Source organism: Frieseomelitta varia, unplaced genomic scaffold, assembly GCF_011392965.1.
Source record: "Frieseomelitta varia isolate USP_RPSP 00005682 unplaced genomic scaffold, Fvar_1.2 scaffold_304, whole genome shotgun sequence".
In the NCBI taxonomy this organism is placed as follows: Eukaryota; Metazoa; Arthropoda; class Insecta; order Hymenoptera; family Apidae; genus Frieseomelitta; species Frieseomelitta varia.
Genome location: NW_025110040.1, coordinates 474,123 through 481,216, shown reverse-complemented (window position 1 = coordinate 481,216; position 7,094 = coordinate 474,123). Strand labels below are relative to the sequence as shown.

Here is a 7,094-nt window from a genome sequence, read left to right as displayed (position 1 = left end):
CAAAGCTTAATATACGTACATACCTTCGATTCCTTCATCACAGTTTCCCATTCCACGGATTGCACAGGTGTACAGGTTATTATATTATCCACAATATTACAAAACTTCATTTCATATTCAATACACACAGTTCACCATACTTTCACACAGCATTTTCTTTTTAATAATAAAAACACATTCTAAGAGGGCGGAACATGTTGCACGTAATAAACTCTTTTCTTCGTCACACACGACTTCACTCCACGCTTCCAACGCCATAATGCAAAATAATTCAAATCTACAGGGCGGAAGTGCAGCCATCAATTAGCGCCAAAACAAAGAACAAGTGGTTGAATCCTATTGGCCACTGGTCCTTTGCTAATCAGAGAACCAATCAAATTTTTCTTTAACAACCAATCATATTCTTTTTTTTTTTTTAGTTAAATGAAAAATATTAAACGAAAATGAAAAATATTGAATTTAGTTAAATGAAAAATATTATCTTACCTCTTATTATTGTCCTCTAAAAATATACGGTACATAAAATTATTTATATATTCGAACGATCCCTTCTAGAAAGAAACAAGTGTTCGTTTACAACCAATGAAATCGTAAGAGCAACGTCATTCGATAGCATGTTAAAGTCATATGTGGAGTTTATGGCGGGTTGATTGCATGAAATTCCGGTAAATATTTCTTTCTTGGACGTTTAGTAGCGTCGCGCCTGTTCACGGTCAGGTTAACCTACCGGCAGTGTGTTTGGCGGCAAGGGGTTGGGCGGGACTTGGGGAGATCGACCACCGAGTCAAACGACCGGTCGAGTTTGCGCAGTGGACAAAGCGTAACCGCAGTGCAAACTTTTTCCATGTCGAAGGGGCAAGTGACGCGACTCGTAACTGCGGTAGGTAGGACTCTGAAAAGACCACGGTGAAATTCGACACGAAGAATCCCTAAAAGGTACGGTTCACTCATCCTATAATTCCTCCCTTACCAAATATTCCCAATACGCTTTACACGTACAGTCGTAAAGTTTACAATACCAAAGTTCAAATTCAACGGTTCTAGTAACAAAGTTCCAACTAGAAATTTAAATTAAAAGCACATTTCGAAACATAAAACATAACACATGTATCTCACTGTGCTAAAAATAATATAGAATATATTAACATTGATATATTACGCATACTGATATAATTCTGGTGAAATACAAACAACGTTGATCTAGTAACTTACTAAAGGAAATACGTTTTCAAAAAATATTCTTTTTCGTCAAGTACGATTGAGACTATTCTTAAAAAATAATTTATAATTAATAAAAATAAATCGATCAATCGTAATTTATAGATTATTAATAACCTTATTAATAATAATATTAATTTGATCACGCAAATAATGGAAGAGGGTAGCGGCGGTCAGTTAATACGGCACTACACTGCCTGCGAGATTCGATATCTCGGCGCTCGCGTCGCATCTTTCGATTATCGAACGGGTAGTTTCCCGAGTGACCGTTTCTCCCGCGTACCGGCGAACTCGAGCGTGACACGATTTGAATTTGATTTTTGATAAATGATATCTCAGATTGAAGTGTTTGATACGTTGCAAGTTGTAACAACAGGTATTGTGTGCAGGAACGATAATGCTCGCCGTGTCCATTGTGGTAGAATTCGTTTATACGTCGAGGCACGTCATCCACCATCCAACCGTTGAATGTCGAAAGTGTAACAAATCACTTCCGTTTGGTCTACAAGGCTGTTAACTGTCGTTGAAGCTTGAATCGAAAAAAGTTACGAGGTTTGTGATCATTTTATTAATTTGCACGTTACATAATTGCTAATTCACACGCTTGATCGATATCTTGCTCGTATTAACATTGATGGATGATTTTTTCTCAAGGATTTGACGTTGGAAATTTTATTATACATGGATCCTACAGCAACGTTGTTTATTTAAAATGATATCCTGACAATTTTAAAAACGCACAAATTTTGATAAATGTAAATTGTGTAGCTTCAATGCACACAATGCCGTACCTGATATATTGGCGGCCATTTTGTCAAAATTTTGTTTGTACGTTGCAAGATTTAAATTTACATGTTATAAAATTTGAATGTTAACGAAATTTTAAAATATTGACTGCTTTAAAAAAGAATTAGTTTTTAAAATAATTGAAGCAATTTTAACATGATGGTAATTAAAATGAAATGTTCAATTTAGAGAATAGTTCATAATTATTCTTTTTTAAATATACTCTTTAGAATTGTAAAGACAAAATTAAACTTAAATTATTGATATCATGATTATTTCTTTTAAATAGTTTCTAGACTTTCAATAAGAAGTCAAGCTTAAACTATTCATATCACTATTGTTTCTTTTAAATACCATTTTCTGTTCTGTTTGAATTTTCAAGTAGAACAGAAATGACGATCTTGGAAGGGAATTAATCTTGAGAAAAAATCATCTGCCGGAGCATTATCATGGAGTCCGTGATACCACAGCTTCCATCTCGTACTAGACATAAAACGGTTGATGCAAACAGATCACATGCTGAACCTTGGTCAAGAATTACAACCTCGTTGAGGTTCGTTTACCTTGGCTTGTGGTTATCTGCCAAGTGTTTCCAATGATCATTTTTCATACCAATATAGATCCGCAAACAGCATATTCGTTGCATAAATAATTTTCAGTTTAAATTAACTGGAAATAATTGAATAGACTTGACTATATTGTCTCAGTTTTGTTGAAAAGGGAATGAGCACAAATATGATTTGTAACTTGAAACGAAATTCAAGTAGATGCTTGTGTGCATGCTCGCGTATTTAAATGTGGAATTTAATAAAATTTTATTATGCAAAATGTAAGTCACAAGGGTTCACAAAATATAAGTCAGGGGCTCGCATCAAACAAAATGCATTTTAACAGAATTTTCAAGCGCGTGTTAAAAAGTTTCCATCAGATAATTTCACCCGTACAACTAATATGTACAACTAATGATCATATTCTTTTACCGCCATTAAAATTTTAACGTTCTATTTTTTTTTTTATTTTTTTATCGTGTCGTTTCATTCACTATATTTGCAATTGTTTCTAGATATTCACCTTTATAGATTCAAAAGCTGTGATGTACATATCTTTCATCTCACACTGGGGATATTTTATTAAAATTACAATCATTTTGGAAATTTCGTTTCGATTTACAGTCTCATTACAATATTGATCAAATTTTGAAACAATTTATACATTAATACATTGATAACACACATTTCATATATTTTATATATTGTACGAAACATTTTATGTATTATACATTGTTGACGCACACGTTTCATATGTTATACGTTAAAAAGTCTCCTGATAACCGTTCGGATACTTTCGTGGCCAATTGTACGCGCATTTTTATTGCGGAGAGACTTAACAATCTTCGTTATTAAGAAAAATAAAGTGAGAGATTAAAGGGCACAGAGAACAGAAAATAGAGACGTTGGATAAATTTGAAGAGGGGGGGGGGGGGAATTTTTCACTGGCGTATGAGGAAAATTGGAGCAGAGCCGCGTGATTTTCCGCATAATTGGGCCGGCGTGGCAGCGTATCGATACCGAATAGGTTCGTTACGCTTTCTAAGCGGGCCCGTTCTCGAATATTTTTTCCCTAGAAAATGCCAGATCGCCTCGACAATGGGCAATTACACGCGCTCATAAGCCTTCCCGATTACGGACGTTCGAACACGTCCCACTCGCATTTCCCTTTGTCCCTGTTTTTTCCATTTAACTTTTTTACGTACGAACGCACGGCCAATTAGATCAAGACTCGTCATTAATTTTGCTCACGTTCGCCCCCTCGGAAACGCAAAGCGAGTCACTTTCAGTGGTTCGAACTTTCTCAGGGCTGGTATTTTTGAACTTTCCGGTCAGACAGTATCGCTAGTCCTGCGAGTTATCATTCTAACAATTTTTATTAATCTACAATTTAATTTATATTGATCTACATTAATTTACCCATTGCACAGAGAATTTGAATCTCTGGTGATGTGCGATTTATTGTCTTGAGAATTTACATCAACATTTTTGTTAATTTATCGTTTAACCGAACAATTCGCATTTCATTATTTATTTAAATTTAATTTCACATTCTGTTCTCGAGTATATGATAGAATTGCAACAGAAGAAAAAAAAAAACCAATGCCTGTTTGGTTCTCGAATTTTTATATTACCTGAATTATTATTGCATAGCTCATTACTCGAAATTGCTATTGCGTTACTTTTGTAGTGTAAATTTTGTTTGTGGGAACAGATTTTGTTAACGTGTTGTTTGTTTTACAAACATTAAAAATTACTCGAAATTGCTGCTGTGTTACTTTTACACGTAGTGTGCTGTTTGTGGAAACAGATTTTGTTAACGTGTTGCTTGTTTTCACAAAAATATTCCAACTGCCAAAGTGCTGTTTTGAGCGTGTAAATTTCGAAATGAAAGTTTGAGAGTTAAGAGAGGGGGCGGTGGAGAGTATCAGTGTTTGTGTACGACATGGTTGTCTATCGTTTCCATGACGGAACGGCAAATTGACACAGTGGGTAACGGAATTACGGGATCGTGCATGCATTAAGATGACACAATCAAGACTGATAACGTTAGGCAAACGGGGGATATTAATGGAAGACGCAAACGTTTCCTCGTAACTCGCAAACAAAACACGGCCCGCTTTTATCTATCTTTATGGCCACTATAACTCTCCTCCGAATTACCTTGGTACATTCATATTATAAATCAATGTCTAACAATCTAAATTTAAACCGGCTCGTCCCTCTGTATAAAAGTCCAATAATTTACGCGCGCCAATTTAAAAAAAACTCTCCACTTACACGCGCGTACGTGACGAACAGTTTAATTATTCGACAATTAATAACGGCCGCGTTAATTATTGATGAAAAGTCGAAGTGAATTGTTGCACGCGTATTTCTGGAGAGATCATGAAATACGAAGGATTATGACAACAAAATGAATCGCAAAATGCGTCAGCGCATCATAGCTTTGCGATAATAATTTCAAACAGAGCTGTCTGAACATTCTCGTCTGAATAAACAGCAAAATATTGGCTCTCCTTTGAAATTCCAGTGAAAAGGACGCGGATCTCTCATTCTTCCACGCGATTTCAAGATCGCAGTGTTTTATTCAATTCATCATTTTCGAAGCACGTTACTCGAACAATATCCAAATCTGTATGAAACGAGGGTGGAAAGGGGGAGGAGGGGGGGGGGGCGTGCATTAAGGAACAGATTGAAAATTGAATTATTGAGTCGACGCTTGCCATGTAAATCATACGAAAACGTTACCTCGACCTGTTCGCCAACAGCCTGACGTAGCTTTCTCATTTTCTTCCGGTGAAGCACACATTTGTTTCCTTTTCTTCGTCTGATTTTCTGACCCTGTTCTCTAACGGGGCTATTGCGCCCACGAGAACCGTTATTCTATGCTAATTGAATATCATAAACGACGACTGTTTGCGAATGAAGGTCCGTTAAAATTCCCTCAAGAGTGAACGGTCGATCAATTGATTTTAGTTTTCTGCACGAATTAATTAGGAATGATAACGACGAATGTTTGCAAATGAAAATTTGGAAATTCTCTCGGACGAAAGGCGGTTCGAAGTTGCGGCGAGTTATAAATTACGGTGGTTAGGATTGATTACCCGTCAGAACTAATAATTTTGATTTTCTAGAGAAATTAATTAGAAACGAGATGGATTGTTTTTAACGAGGTTCTTGCTCTCCCAATTTTTTTTTACGTTCACGATTCATCAAATTATTGTTAAATTAAGAATTAACTTTATTATATATTGAAACTCTATTGAATCAACGATACTTCTGAATCATATGGATTTTTGTTAAATATCTGATTGGTATAATCAGAATGGATTTAGATTCACGGACGCACTACTTCTAATGAAATATGACTTTTAATTAGAGACGACGTCGATTATTAAATTCGTGACCTTTTCATATTTTAGTTAAGATTTAAGGATTCATTTCCATTCATCTTCCTTGAACTTCAGTTGATAGTTTATCGTCTCCTGTTTTTTAATAATTCATTGTTGTTGAGTGTCAATTTCATTTTCGCTCGGTACTATAGAATTAAAATTCATTGTTGCTCGATTTTTTTAAATAAACACTTCTCTTTAATAATAATCGGTTTTATAAAAAAATTAATTGGCAACTGATTGGCTATCGCGTTTCAAATTGTAACTCGTGATTTTTCAAGCTTGTTTTAATATTGCCGGCTTTTTTGTCGAGTATTCATCAGCACCGACGAATCGATTCTGTCGAACCTGTTTCAAATACAACGTGCTTTGTGTGCGTTTCTTTTTTGTTTTTTAAATGGAGCTCGGAGCTCGTAATGAGAAACACAGAGTGAAATTCATTTTTCCCGCTCGATCGTCGGATAACTATCTCTGGAAATAACTTCTCGCGCCATGTTCTCGAAGTTTATGCCCCGGATCTCGGAATATATTATAATTAGTTTATTACATTACCAAGATTCAATTACATAAGTTAGACTTTTTATTTATTTCCGTTTACTTGCCCGACGCCTGAAGATAGACTACTATATAATGCATCGTTGCAACACGGTTTTTAACTCTGTGATTCTTCTTCTATCTTTGTCAGAAATTTGTTGGAAGCTCCTGTGCTTCAAATTTTCTCGGTAATTCATTTTTAATAATTCGGCAACCTTTCAATTTTCATACTTCCGTTTCAAAGTTTGCTAGAAATTTTTACATTTTCACTCTAAAATATAAAATACCTTGGTAAATTCTTTTTTCAATAATCTGTCTCTTTGTCATTTTGGTTTAATTTTTATCCTCCCGTTTCAATATTTTTCCTAGAAATTTTTATACTGTTATTCTAAAACACCCCGGGAATCTTTTTTTTTTTCAGTAATCTAAAAATTCTTTCATTTCCGTACTTCCATTTCGAAATTGCCCTGGAGACTTCTATATTTTCAGTCCGAAATTTCCCTGTTCCCTGTTTTTATTAAAAAGTTTCCTAAAAAGTGAGCAAACGGCGAATTCTTCTCGATGAAAAGTTAAAATAAGAGAGGGGGGGTTCAGCAGTCGAACAAACGTGGAA

At 35.2% G+C, this 7,094-nt stretch overlaps 1 long non-coding RNA gene across 2 annotated transcripts in view; it reads left to right on the top strand.

Moving 5' to 3' along the window:
- Window positions 1-699: 699 nt before the first annotated feature.
- The window catches only part of LOC122529708, a 38,269-nt gene continuing 31,874 nt past the window's right edge, over window positions 700-7,094 (top strand). Inside the window, exons 1-3 of one of the 2 annotated variants that reach the window (XR_006306846.1) lie at window positions 700-936; window positions 1,608-1,774; window positions 7,076-7,077. This is a non-coding gene — a long non-coding RNA (uncharacterized LOC122529708). The remainder of the gene's footprint in view (window positions 937-1,607; window positions 1,775-7,075; window positions 7,078-7,094) is intronic. The other variant, XR_006306845.1, reaches the window with a different exon arrangement.